The sequence below is a fragment of the Dendrobates tinctorius genome, unplaced genomic scaffold (genome assembly GCF_039654945.1).
Source record: "Dendrobates tinctorius isolate UK_male_01 unplaced genomic scaffold, ASM3965494v1 ptg000197l, whole genome shotgun sequence".
Classification (NCBI taxonomy): Eukaryota; Metazoa; Chordata; class Amphibia; order Anura; family Dendrobatidae; genus Dendrobates; species Dendrobates tinctorius.
The window spans coordinates 2089426-2103277 of record NW_027361864.1 but is presented as its reverse complement, the minus strand read 5'-3'; the positions used below and the strand labels follow the sequence as shown (position 1 = coordinate 2103277).

Here is a 13852-nt window from a genome sequence, read left to right as displayed (position 1 = left end):
GCTTCTGGCAGCGTTCTTGAGAAATCTTATCCTATTCCTCATGGGCAATGGTTCTCAAGTTCACGAATATTCTTGGGTTTGTGTGCTGCCACCACATTCTTGACATTCCTCCAAATATTTTTCTATGTGATTCAAATCAGGCGACACGCAAGAATGTTCAGGGATGTCTACTGGGACCAAGCTTTGGTGGACTTTTGCGGTATACTTGGGATTATTCTCCTGTTGTAAAATCCAATGAGGCCCAAGCTTGAGCTCAATCACAGAAGACATGAAGATAAAATGCAGGAGTAGCAGAACTATTATTACTATACAGAGAGATCTCAATTACAACCATACTGTGATCAGAGGGTCTCTTACTGTTCCACCATTATATTTTACATCCATGTGTGCCACTAGCTTAGTGTTGCAGGTCGTACATAGAGTCTTCAAACACCATATTAAAATCCAAACTTTTTTTTTCAGCACTGGTAAAATGATAAATCTTGTTGGTGTAAAAGTTTGTTTTGAGGAGAATGTACCCACATTAAGACAGAGCTCAAGTCCAGGACATGTTCTTATGGGGACACAAGCATATAAGCTTTTCCCACAGAAGGATGTAGCTGCTATTGTGATAAACTAAGGAAAATAATAAGATGATTCTGGTTCTTTACCTCTAGTAATCCTGCTGCTTGTCTACCTGGAAATCCCTAGAAGAGAATTTTTTATAGAGGTGAGGATATTCACACTTTGCGCACTGAAAATATCTGACTTGTGACTTCCAGAGCGGTTTGCGTATGGGTAGGTGAACACGAACTCTGAACATAATGTGTTCCACTACCAAAACTCCCTGTAAGAGAGAATAAAATAAGAAATTGCCTCCACCCCTCCATAACATGACTCCAACATGGAGCTCATCTCATACTAGAACCCACCAAACGTAAGAGGCACCTCAGACAGTGGACCACCCTTTGTAACATCAGGACTGGGTGATTATGTGGGAGCCCACACGGGAAGGCGATGACTCATCAGCACAAAACACTTTTTCTTCTGTGAGAGGACACAGTCTTAAACCTTGCTAAATATTTTGGTAGTAATAGTCCTTTAATTCTCTCTACCCCTTTCAGGCTCCCTTGCACATATGTCTCCTCTTTTGGCGACACAAACCCTCACATTATGGACAGTGGCCTCTTCTCCTTCACCATCACAATACTGGCTGTGCCCACACATTCTTCTCTGAAACACCCAAATGATAATCACCACCTTGGATCTACTTCTGGTTAGTGTTGTGGATCCACTGACATCTTGTAATCTCAGAGGCCCCAATCACTTCTCTCAGACGTTGCACTTCCGCCCTCAGTGTCGTCTCTTCTCACACAGTTCTACAATACTTACCTCTGTCATGAGTTTTCACACTCTTTGCCACTGACTTGTCTTCTACTGCGGGTCTCCCCTCGACTATCTCTTCACTCACAAAATGGTGGTCACTCTATTTTCATTGATGACCGGACTTCCTTGCGTGGGACAGTCACAGAGGCCATCTTCCTACTGTAAGGTTGTACACCATCATTTCTGATGTGCCTGTCCCCATCTACAAATCTCAGACTCTTTAGGATGCACAGCTCCCTCTGCTACTGACCCTGGAAGATGGGAAACGGAGGCTTTTATGCCCTCCCACATGTTGGGAGGATTCTGATAGTTTCCTACATGCACGTTCTTGTTACCCATGTGGTTGCTCATTTACAACATAGGGACATTAGTCCAAATCCTGTGGTTGCTATTTTAGATGTTTACAGAGCCCCTCACTCACTCACACAGGAATACCTTCCACAGCCACATGGCCGAGCAATATTCCTGAACACCCCCCAATCACCTCCCAGTCGGTGAACGTTCCCTTAAGCATCATCTATTTACATAAGTTTGCCAAGAATTTATTATAAGTAATTTGAAGAGGAGTACTACACCAAATATATAAAATGCAGACATGGCAGTGAGATAAATGAAATGCAGAACATTTTGGTATTTCAATTTGGGACACTTTTTGCATATTAAGAGTGTATGCCATAAAAGGGTCCTCACAAGGACCCAAAATCTCTCTAGAACGAGTATCTCTCTAGAACGAGACCCCAGTGAATACTCTCATGGTATACAGAGGTGGTTCTGCATGCTCAAAACTCTGCATTCATTTTTATGGGAGCTCCAAAAATTGCTGCGCACACACAGAGGGTGCAATCCCTTAAAGGGAATCTGTCACCTCATTTTTGGCCTATAAGATGCGGCAACCGCCATCAGGGGCTTATCTACAGCATTCTGCAATGCTGTAGATAAGCCCCCGATGTTTATCTGAAAGATAAGAAAAAGAAGTTAGATTACACTCACACGGGGGTCCAGTCCGATGGGTGTCGCGGTCTGGTCTGGCGCATCCCATATTCTAGCAATGACGTCCTCCTCTTTACTTCAGCCGCGGCTCCTGCACAGACTTCATATTACCTGCCCTATTTAGGGCAGAGCAGATTACTGCAGTGCGCAGGTGTCTGTAAAGGTCAGAGAGGTCCGGCGCCTGCGTACTGCAGTACTTTACACTGCCCTCAACAGGACAGATAAAGTACGCCTGCGCAGGAGCCGCGGCAGAAGTAAGAAGGAGTACTTCATCACTAGAAGATGGGAGGCGCCGGACCAGACCGCGACACCCACCGCACCGGACCACGCCCCCCGGTGAGTATAATCTAATTCGTTTTTCTTATCTTTCAGGTTACATCGGGGGCTTATCTACAGCATTGCAGAATGCTGTAGATAAGCCCCTGATGGCGGTGGCTGCATCTCATAGGCCAAAAATGCGGTGACAGATTCCCCTTAAGACACAATCCCTACTGAAGTCAGCAGATGTGTAGCCTGGAATATTACATAGGACTGCTGGTGAACCTATCTCTATACACTGTCATAAAGTAAAGCTGTACAGACTTAATAACCTTTTAATTCAGCAAATGTAGACAAATACCAGAATCCTTTGTTGTCTCTTGTGTGTATAAAGCTCGTTTCTTAGAATTTTCTTGTCCATTGTTGAGTGCTACCAAAAATATCTATAGCATATTTCATACTTTATACACAGATATTTTCCACGTCTACTTAGGCCTCTTTCACACTTCCGTTTTTTACAATCAGTCACAATCCGCCAGGTTTTGAAAAAAAACGGATCCTCAAATTTTTTTTGAGGATCCGTTTTTTTCCCATTGACTTGCATTAATGGCGGATTGTGACGGATTGCTGTCCGTTGCATCCGTTTTTTGTGAGGATCCGCCAAAAGTTGCTGTCCGTCACCATCCTCAAAAATTTCAAAACGGAGCTTGTAACGTTTTTTTCTCTGGCGGATCCTGCAAACACTGATTTAACCCGAATTTCTTTCTGGGTGCCGGACAAAAAAAAAAAAAATTCTCTCTCTCTCTCTCTCTCTCTCTCTCTCTCTCTCTCCTTCCCGGCCAGCGATTCCTTTAAATTTCTTCATTTTCAGGATCCGTCTAAAAACGGATCCTGTGCCATCCGTTCACATCAGTTGAGAACGGATCCGCTTGTCCGCCTTTTTGGCGGATTATAACTGATGCAAAAAACTGAAGTGTGAAAGAGGCCTTAAAGGAGTGATTTTCTAGATACATTACTTATCCTGTACTGAATGTGTATAATAAAGACCCTGTTTACTTTCCCAGAGCTGCATTTATAATTCTGCTGTTAGCTACTGGGATCTGTTAGTGGTTTTGTCAGTAGACATATCCCTCGTAAATTCGCTAAGCTCCTATTGTGTGGGACTGAAAGTAAACACGGTAATGAATAAAATATAGCTTTAATTAAGTATAGGTTTAAAAGGCAAAATATGTGCATAGAATCAACACAGTAGACACAAATAAAGATTTAGTGACACAAATTACAAGAGTGAACATATATTCATATAGTGTTAAAAAAGCTAAAAGCACCAAATTAAAACTTATCTTTCACCAAATTTTTCACGTTTTTACAAAATGTAATAGTGGCTTCAGAGCGGAATGAAATGTTTTAATTTCTTTCTTTAATTACACCTCTCCGTTGTGAAGATATTAGTAATAGAATATTTGGCACCTAATGGGTTAACTTTAGTACTTAAGTCCAAGTGCGAATTATCAAATAGTTTTCACTCGGGGGGGCGTGTACTTCTGCCTCCTGTATGACCACTGACCAATCATGAGCAGGCAGCAACGTAGAAGTGCAGAGGGACCTGTGATGATGCAATCTGTAATAGTGGCTGCAGAGCAGAATATAATATATAATAATTTCATTTTTTTTTAACTTCACCTCTCTATTGTGAAGTGCTTATTTAGGCTGCAGATGGCTGGCAGGATCAGTGGACTGTGGCCATTAGACCCTGATGATATCATCATAGGTTCTTCTGCACTTCTATGCTGCTGCTTGCTTTTGATTGCTCAGTGTCATACAGAAGGCAGAAGTACACGCCCCTCCAGTGAAAACTATCTGATGATATCCACTCAGACTTAACTTTAGTTAACTCATTAGGTGCCAAATATTTGATCGTTAATATCTTTGCAAGGGAGAGGTCAAAGAAAAAAAAGGCGCTATTCTATGATGTGCCAGTTCAACATGAAAATTTGGTGAACGGTCCTCTACAGGTACACATGATTGATTAGCATATACAATTGGAGTGTCACAAACATTAACTCCATGGAGGAAAGGGTAAAAAAAAAGTATATGCTGCAATGACGAAGCATTTGAGATAGGCGCGTCGACTGTGTTTGATGAGAGAGCCAATATATTCTGCCATTGCAGCAGTTTTTTGTTTTTTTTACTCTTTTCTACAGGGAATTCATCTTTTGGCACTGCAATGATTAATGCTAATCATGTGTACTTATTTCTGTACTGACTTATTTTTTTTTTGTATACTACAACACTACACCAACATACGTTCACTCTGTTCCTTGTTGGTTCACACACGTTCACTCTGTTCCTCGTTGGTTCACCCATCAATACGTCTTTGTGTCTACTGTGCTGGTTGTATGCATTTATTTTTCCTTTTAAACCTCTACTTGATACAATATTTTATTAATTACTGTGTTTACTTTCGGGCCCGCAATTTATGCTCTGTTGATGTTTCGTGTTAGCTCTCTGGGACCTTCCATTTTGCTTTGGGTTATGTTTTTTTGCATCCTAAAGTTAGCTATTATAACTAGTGAAAAAGCAATAATTCCACGAATGACAGTCGCCAAATCAAGATCTGTGCAGACACCGAACAAGTAGGGAATGTTGGAACCCTGTAGAATTGTAATCTAAATTTTGGCTATAACCCTATAAATACACCAAGAACTTAGTGAATCTCCTTCAGTTGAGCTTACAGTATTCTCAATATTCCAGGAGTAGAATTTTAAAAAGTTGACATTTATGAGCTGTTCATTTGCAGATGAAGAAATATTACCTTAATTTTGATGTTATCTATTGGTGGAGCACCACATTGTCTTCCAAAACTGTTTATTTTTTCTATCCAACAGTTAGACTTGAGAAGAGTAGAAAATGTAAACCTCATTCCAGTGCACATAGAGAACATTATATACTTGTAGCTGTGTTATCCTACAAGTAGGAGAATGGTTGAGAATGGTATTGTAAGTTAAGGTTTTATCATTTTAATGTGGGCCTATAAGCCTTCCTACTCTGACTTTGAACCCATACATCCCCTGTCAGAGGTCTCTCACCCAGTCAAACCGTTGTTTCTTCTTTACACTGATGAGGGGCGAATACCCCGAAACATGTGCTTGCAAATGGAATTTCTGGTTTAGCGTCTTAACATGTCACGTGGCAAGGCTCATTTAAGTGATCGATATTGATTTTTATGGTTGCTAAATCCAATAGGTGGCATTAGAATTCTCATCCTCTATCTTTCTGAAGAGGTTATTTGTATAGTATTAATCTTATGAGAATGAGAGAAATGTGTGCTTGGATCCAAATGCCCTCATAAATAGAACAGAGTATTTTTTGATCTATGGGGGGAGGAGAGGAACATTTCCTTATGTAGACGCCAGCTGGCATAGGGAGTTTCACAGGCTAAGCAATGATGCTTGGAAAAAGAATATGCAACTTAGCTCTTACCGAGAAAGAAAAAAAGATAGCTTTTTCTCTAGTGTAGGTCGCTACCCTAAAAGTCAACAGCACATCAGGAGCTTGGCAATGGAACTGCAAGTGACAGTGTTGATTTAAAGTCGTGCGTAACAGGAATGGTGGAACCAGTGTGCCGTGGTCCGAGGAGAGCATGGAGGTGCGTGACTAGATGGGCACCTGACTTTTCTTCACTAGAGCCACTGACGTAGGACAGGACAAACCACGGACGTACGGCAGCAGACCCCGAAGGGACTGACAGCTGGATCGGCCCAAAGGGAAAGGATAGCTGATGCAAGCAGGCACTGGCAGGCGCGAACTGGTGCGGCTGATATACAGCAAGTGCACGGCAAGTGCTGGCAGGTCAGGCTGATATCCAGATTGCCATGGCAGGTGCAGGTGGGTCCGGCTGATGTACACACTGGTAACGCTGGTGCAGGCAGGTCCAATTGTAATACAGATTAGCACGACAGGTGTAGGCGGGTCCAGCTGATGTACAGACTAGCAAGTCAGGTGCAGGTGGAACCGGTTTAAATACAGACTGACAAGGCAAGTAGTAGCAAGGTGGTTGGGAATGGACAGATACTAGAAGGACTAGCGGACAGAGACCTGAGAACTATCAATCGTGTTTAGGAACAGACTAACAATGCTGTGCAGGCACCTCCATGCAGATGGAGGTGCCTTAAATAATAAGTGTCTCCCAGCCTGGGGACACTTTAGGATGGCGTGCGCACCCCAGGCGGCAGCCAACAAGGAAGCAGGGGAAGGTGTGGGATAAGGACAAGGGGATGAGTGATTCAGTGTCCTTGCCAGGGAAGAGGGCAGTGTGCAGGGACGCTGGTGCTACATCATGAGAATAGATATTAGGTCCTCGTAGAATCACAAGAAAACTCATAAATTTCATGTGTTTCTGTAATAAACTTGAAATGGTCATCTAACTTATTTTTTTTAAACGCTTTTGACACGTATGATGGCATAGAGCAGTAAATATATGTCCTACTACCTATGGATGCGAAACTAAGGCCGGAGTCACACTAGCAAGAAATACGGATGAGTGCTATGCGAGAAAGAATCGCATAGCACTCGATCCAATGTTAATCTATGGGGCAGCTCCCATCATCCGATTTTTTTCTCGCCCGTATTATACGTGCAGAGGAAAACGCAGCATGCTGCGATTTGCACCGTATTACGCCCGAGACTCACCAATGCAAGTCTATGGGGGCGAGAAAAATATGGATTACACACGGACCAGACGTGTGACTTGCGAGAAATACGCATCGGTGTCCTTTAGAAAATTCAGTGCGCGATACAGTAAAATCACACTGACATGTTAATAAAGAATAGATAGAATACATGTATACACATAGTGTGTGTGTGTATATATGTGTATATGTGTATATATATATATATATATATATAAATATATATGTCATTAACACACATATATATATATATATATATATACTGCTCAAAGAAATAAAGGGAACACAAACAACCTGTTGCAAATGGAATAGTGTTCCCTTTATAATTTTGATCAGTATATACAGTATATATATATATATATATATATATATATATATAGGTAAAAAAAATAGGCAGCACTCAAGTTAAATGTGAAAAAAAGTGGATACTTTACTGATCCTCCAGTGGCAACGTTTCAACGGTGACCCGTCTTTATCAAGCCTTGATAAAGACGGGTCACCGTTGAAACGTTGCCACTGGAGGATCAGTAAAGTATCCACTTTTTTTCACATTTAATTTGAGTGCTGCCTATTTTTTTTTACCGTTGTTAATTTGGCTGTTTGGACACTGCTGAATAGGTTTTGCACCAACTATTTAATTTTGGTAGTGCTGCCCTTTTTTTGATTTATATATATATATATATATATATATATATATATATACTGTATATATACTGTATATATATTTATATTTCAGATATATATATATATATATATATATATATATATATATATAGCAGAATCATTTAAAATTCAATTGCTGGCTTCTGTAAAATCATTACAGAACCTGACATGAAATGACACATGGTTTACATTCAGTAAACCATTTGATTTCATTTAGATTTACAGTGCCTTGCGAAAGTATTCAGCCCCCTGGAACTTTTCAACCTTTCCCCACATATCATGCTTCAAACATAAAGATACCAAATGTAAATTTTTGGTGAAGAATCAACAACAAGTGGAACACAATTGTGAAGTTGAACGAAATTTATTGGTTATTTTAAATTTTTGTGGAAATTCAAAAACTGAAAAGTTGGGCGTGCAATATTATTCGGCCCCTTTACTTTCAGTGCAGCAAATTCACTCCAGAAGTTCATTGTGGATCTCTGAATGATCCAATGTTGTCCTAAATGACTAATGATGATAAATATAATCCACCTGTGTGTAATCAAGTCTCCGTATAAATGCACCTGCTCTGTGATAGTCTCAGGGTTCTGTTTGAAGCACAGAGAGCATCATGAAGACCAAGGAACACAACAGGAAGGTCCGAGATACTGTTGTGGAGAAGTTTAAAGCCGGATTTGGATACAAAATGATTTCCAAAACTTTAAACATCCCAAGGAGCACTGTGCAAGCGATCATATTGAAAGGGAAGGAGTATCATACCACTGCAAATCTACCAAGATCCGGCCGTCCCTCTAAACTTTCTTCTCAAACAAGGAGAAGACTGATCAGAGATGCAGCCAAGAGGCCCATAGTCACTGTGGATGAACTGCAGAGATCTACAGCTGAGGTGAGACAGTCTGTCCATAGGACAACAATCAGTTGTACACTGCACAAATCTGGCCTTTATGGAAGAGTGGCAAGAAGAAAGCCATTTCTCAAAGATATCCATAAAAAGTGTCATTTAAAGTTTGCAAAAAGCCACCTTGGAGACACACCAAACATGTGGAAGAAGGTGCTCTGGTCAGATGAATCCAAAATCGAACTTTTTGGCAACAATGCCAAACGATATGTTTGGCGTAAAGGCAACACAGCTCATCACCCTGAACACACCATCCCCACTGTCAAACATGGTGGTGGCAGCATCATGGTTTGGGCCTGCTTTTTTTCAGCAGGGACAGGGAAGATGGTTAAAATTGATGAGAAGATGGACGGAGCCAAATACAGGACCATGCTTGAAGAAAACCTGTTGGAGTCTGCAAAAGACCTGAGACTGGGGCGGAGATTTTTCTTCCATCAAGACAATGATTCCAAACATAAAGCAAAATCTACAATGGAATGGTTCACAAATAAACATATCCAGGTGTTAGAATGGCCAAGTCAAAGTCCAGACCTGAATCCAATCGAGAATCTGGGAAAAAGGGCTGAAAACTGCTGTTCACAAATGATCTCCATCAAATCTCACTGAGCTCGAGCTGTTTGCCAGGGAAGAATGGGCAAAAATTTCAGTCTCTCGATGTACAAAACTGATAGAGACATACCCAGTGGCGGATTATAATGAGGTCAATCTGGGCGGTAGCCCAGGGCCCAGTGGTGTGGGGGGCCCACCAGCCCTGTGAATTGACCTCATTATAATCTGTCACTGCCAGATATGGGGAGGGACAGACAGTGGAGGAGATCACAGAAGGGGGGAGGGAGGCGGCAGCAGCAGCTCGCACATCACTGGGAATGGGGAGGTCACGAGTTGAAATGACTACGCTCGCCACACACAAACAAAAGTTACTGCTGCAAGGAGCCATGGAGCCCGGGTACTGAGCGAGGAGGTGCTCTGCATGTATGTATGAGCCCTCCACTGTATAGGGCAGGGGTTGTGTGAGGACAGCCGGCCGCCGCCGCTACGCAGGCTTCATGTCTGCTCCTAGACAGCCGGGGATGCTGCTATGTCCTGCCAGCTGCTAGGTGGCCGCGCTGGGCGAGGAGCCTGCGAGCCCTCTGACACTAGGCATGTGGAAGGTTGCATGCACAAACTGCATGTGCCGATGCAATCTGCTGCTCGTCTGTGACATACGATATTAGTCCATTACCTGGGAGGCAGGCAAGCCTGGTGTATAACTGATGCGATTGTTACATATGGGAGAAGTTCAAGAGCTGTACATACTTCTGCAATATCATTATTAATCCCATTACATATGGGAATCCGCAGGCAGGAATCTCAGATGCCCATGCGATCGTCTGTGACATGCGACACTGTTAATGTTAAATAAAACAACTATATAGGAAGTCACTTGCACGATCTAGTTCCATACCGCTGCGATCTCCAATAAGAATGCGGGTACAAGTCGCACGCAGGAGTTGCGGGTGTGCTGCCAAGCACCTGCCTGGGAGTGTACAGTCGGGGCTGTGGGGAGCCTCACCTTCCGATCACCAGTGATGCGGCTGGGGAGACATAGCATCTGCCAGGAGAGAGGGCTTATCGGAGTCTGGTACAGGAGGTAGCGAGGACCTGGACTCCGGTGTCAGCAACATGGTTTCATATGTCACGACTAGATACGTGTGTGTGTATATATTGGGGACTGATCGCTGCTCATCTGCTTTTGCCGCAAACCCCAATCTTCCAGCAGCAGCACCGGGATGAGGTTGCGGTGATGTGGACCCCCGGCATAGCCCCTGTAAGTGCCAATGACCCTGAGATCTCCCGACACTGCTGACAGCACCGGTACCATAGACAGCAGAGCTGGGCACCGTGGCACCCCGCCGGGGGACACTCAGGGGAACACCGACAAGGACGAGCGTGTCGCGATGTCCCTGGGAGAGCTCCGCAGGTCAGGTAGGTCCCTGTAGGAGAGTGGGAGCCACCGGGAGTGGTGACTGTATTACGCTTGGTGTGACTGGGGATGTCGGCGCAGGTAACTGTGGTCGGTGCGCGGGAGAGCTGCTGCCATACACAGCTGCAGTGCTAGGAGCACAGGTCTCCTCAGGGTCCTGTTATGTACCGCCAGCACCTGAGCTCGGTGTTGCCGACATTACCTCACACTGTGCCTGTCCTGCCTCAGTCACAGGGCAGCTGAGCTCGGAGCCGCCGACATTACCTCACACTGGGCTTGTCCTGCCTCAGTCCTGGGGCATCTGAGCTCAGAGCCCCCAACATTACCTCACACTGTGCCTGTCCTGCGTCAGTCACAGGGCAGCTGAGCTCAGAGCCCCCAACATTACCTCACACCGTGCCTGTCCTGCCTCAGCCCCGGGGCTGCTGGACTCGGAGCCCCCAACATTACCTCACACCGTGCCTGTCCTGCCTCAGCCCCGGGGCTGCTGAGCTCGGAGCCCCCAACATTACCTCACACCGTGCCTGTCCTGCCTCAGTCCCGGGGCTGCTGAGCTCGGAGCCCCCAACATTACCTCACACCTTGCCTGTCCTGCCTCAGTCCTGGGGCAGCTGAGCTCAGAGCCCCCAACATTACCTTACACCGTGCCTGTCTTGTGGCAGCTCCATTACACTCTGGGCTGCTCTACCATGGCACAGCCCGTGCTAAATTCCTCCAATGCTGCCGACCTGTACAAACAAGGGAAGCTTAATTGTCATCAGCCCTGTGGACACACTCATTTTCTACTTTAGTTTTTTGGGTATGAGGTTTTCATTTAACTTGATGGTCACAACCAACTTAAAGTTTTATTTTTTAATTTATCTTTCTTCCAAGAGTGGTAATTTGACATACTGTAACATGTGGGCTTGTCTTTGGGGAGATGAGTTATAGTTTTTGAAATAGACAGTGAACGTATTGTCTGAAAGGGCTGATGGGAGCTGTAGTCTCTCCCTTCTGTGTCAGTGCTGTGGCTGCACGAACAGACCAGGAAACAGAACTACCTCTCCCGTCGTCCTGTGCGCTCTGGCGGCCAGGTTAGCTTTGTTTGCAGAGGGTTTGACAGGAGGACAGCGTAGCCGGGGATTTAATATTTGTTTGAGTCGTTTGGCACCTGGGTGACTGCAGCACTGGATGTGCAGATAATAGCGTGAGGGGAAGCTGCAACTTCTCCTGTCTCAGAATGGCTGGTTTTAGCTTTGTTTCAACTTTCTGCTTCACTGCAGAGTTGTTTTATTGCTGTGTAAAGTATGCTCTGAGCTCTGTCCTGCCGTTGTCACTGTGGGACTCTTGCCGTCATTGGTCACCCTGTGGGGGCCCCTGAGAGCACACACAGTAGGTGATGGTGCATCACTGTCCTGTCACAGCCATGCTCCACGCACAGGGCCATGACATCTGTCACCCAGCCCCGCCCCCCTGCCGGGCTCTCACCTTGACAGAGTCCACTGGATACATGACTGTGTGTTATGAACGAGTCACCGGAGGAGGAAAAAACAAAAACACAAGCTAAGTCCAGAAAACCGGAGAGGTTGGTAGCTAGCTGATTGCAGACCCCTGATCCTATTCACCACAACTAACAGTAGCCGTGGGGGGTTCCTACGGTGCCCTAGACCCCTCGTCACAGCCGGAGAGCTAAATAAGCCTAAAGAAAGAAAGGGGAAATCTAAACTGCCCCAGAGCAGACCCCAAAGCAATAGACAGCCCCCAACATGTATTGTCGGTGAAAAACAGATGATAACACAAACACAGACAGAAAGACAAGTTGAGCAAACGATGGGGCCCAACTAACCAGATAGGAAAGGACAGAAAAGATGCTGGCTGCAATCCGCAAAAAAACCCTGCCAAAAACAATGTCCAACACGTCTGATAGAAAAGGCCCTGAAGTCACTAGACTTCAAAATCACTATATCAGCACTCAGGTATATTCTGAAGACAGAGCAAAGAGATCAACTGATCAGAGACAAAAATGGAGTTCAGCCCGTCCCAACCAGGGCAGGCTGAACACAAACACTAAGTAAACAGACAAAATCTCATGGAAAAATAGCAGAGCAAAAACTTAGCTTTTAGTAGACAGGAACTAAACTGGATGCCAGAGCTCAGAGCAGAAAGGATCACCAGCAACCCTGCAAGGGCGTCGGCTGGCTTATATCCACTCAGAAATTCCGGATGTCCAATCACACTCCACCTGTTCAGATGACAGGTTCTTCCCATCCAGATCAATTTCACTACCTCCTTTCACCAGCAGAGGGAGTTCATCAGACATCAGAGGTGAAGGAGAAAATAAGCTCATAAGTAGCTCCATGGAGTTGACAGACATCAGAGAACAGACCCCTTCCCTTAAGTGTAGTGAGCAGGCCAAGCTCTGCCCGCCAACTGAAGCCAAAACGCTCTTCTCCAGCGAACTAGTTTTCACGTGATGTCACGCAGAGGGCGGGGCTACCTGTTTGTCTGCTGTCCTCGGTCGTAGCGTCCTCTCGCTACCTTGGAGACCGGAGTGATTGGCTCTTGTAGTTAAGGGCACGAGCATGTCACATGAGCGCTGCCTGGGATGGAATGCGGGAGAGTTCAGAAAACTTGCTTTCGCTTTCCTTAGGACTTGGGATAATCCATCAGTAAGTGACGGGGGGAGTCAGTAGAACACAGGTGCTGCTCACTGGTCCTTGGGGTTGAAGTTCACCTCTTAGTACTTTCTGCCTTGTAATTCCTATGCAGGTAGCGGTGTGGAGGCTCCATAATAATAATTATAATGATGACCCCGTCACATGCCCGGGGGGCCCACAGAGTCTGAACAGCCCGGGGCCCTGGCTACCCTTAATCCACCCCTGGACATACCCCAAGTGACTTGCAGCTGTAATCGCAGCAAAAGGTGGCGCAACAAAGTATTAAGTTAAAGGGGCCGAATAATATTGCACGCCCCACTTTTCAGTTTTTGCATTTCCACGAAAATTTAAAATAACCAATAAATTTCGTTCAACTTCACAATTG

General features: G+C 44.7%; 1 protein-coding gene across 3 annotated transcripts in view; it reads left to right on the top strand.

Moving 5' to 3' along the window:
* The window catches only part of PHF24 (PHD finger protein 24), a 219950-nt gene that overhangs the window by 60579 nt on the left and 145519 nt on the right, over window positions 1–13852 (top strand). Inside the window, exon 1 of one of the 3 annotated variants that reach the window (XM_073553110.1) lies at window positions 10608–10833. The exons of the other annotated variants lie outside the window; for them this stretch is intronic. The gene's annotated coding sequence lies outside the window, so the exon portion shown is untranslated. Of the gene's footprint in view, window positions 1–10607; window positions 10834–13852 lie in introns of those variants that run through there. 3 annotated transcript variants of the gene reach the window in all.